Genomic DNA, 760 nt, shown 5'->3' with positions numbered 1-760 from the left:
CTTCTGAAAAACTTCAAGCTGCCCAAATGTTAGTACAGGAACAATTAGAAGCAGGACACATTGTTGACAGCACTTCACCATGGAATACCCCTATTTTTGTAATTAAGAAAAAATCAGGTAAATGGCATCTCCTCCAAGACTTAAAAGCAATCGAGCAATTAATAAGACTATGATTCCCATGGGAGCCTTACAGCCTGGCTTGCCATCCCCAGTAGCCATTCCTTTAGACTTCTTCAAGATAATCATTGATCTCCAAGATTGTTTTTATACCATTCCTTTACAACCTTCAGATCAACAAAGATGTGCCTTTAGCATCCCATCAACTAATTTTAAAGAACCCATGAAGTGTTACGAGTGGAAAGTCCTCCCCCAGGGCATGGCCAACAGCCCTACCCTGTGCCAAAAATATGTTGTTGCTTCATTACAGCCAGTTAGAAACAAATGGAATCAAATATACATCATCCATTACATGGATGACATTTTAATAGCAGGTAAGGATGGTCAGTTAGTTCTTCAATGTTTTCATGACCTTACAAAACAACTTTCCATTCGAGGACTAAAGATTGCTCCTGAAAAGGTACAACTTAAAGACCCATATACTTACCTAGGATACCATCTTTCTGGCCAAAAAAATCACCACTCCAAAGATACAATTTAGACTTGACAAGTTAAAAACCTTAAATGATTTCCAAAAACTCTTGGGCAATATCAACTGAATCCGCCCATACCTCAAATTAACCACAGGCCAGCTTAAACCTTT

This window comes from Tupaia chinensis, unplaced genomic scaffold, assembly GCF_000334495.1.
Source record: "Tupaia chinensis unplaced genomic scaffold, TupChi_1.0 Scaffold000651_1, whole genome shotgun sequence".
NCBI classification, from domain to species: Eukaryota; Metazoa; Chordata; class Mammalia; order Scandentia; family Tupaiidae; genus Tupaia; species Tupaia belangeri.
This window is presented reverse-complemented; position numbering follows the sequence as displayed.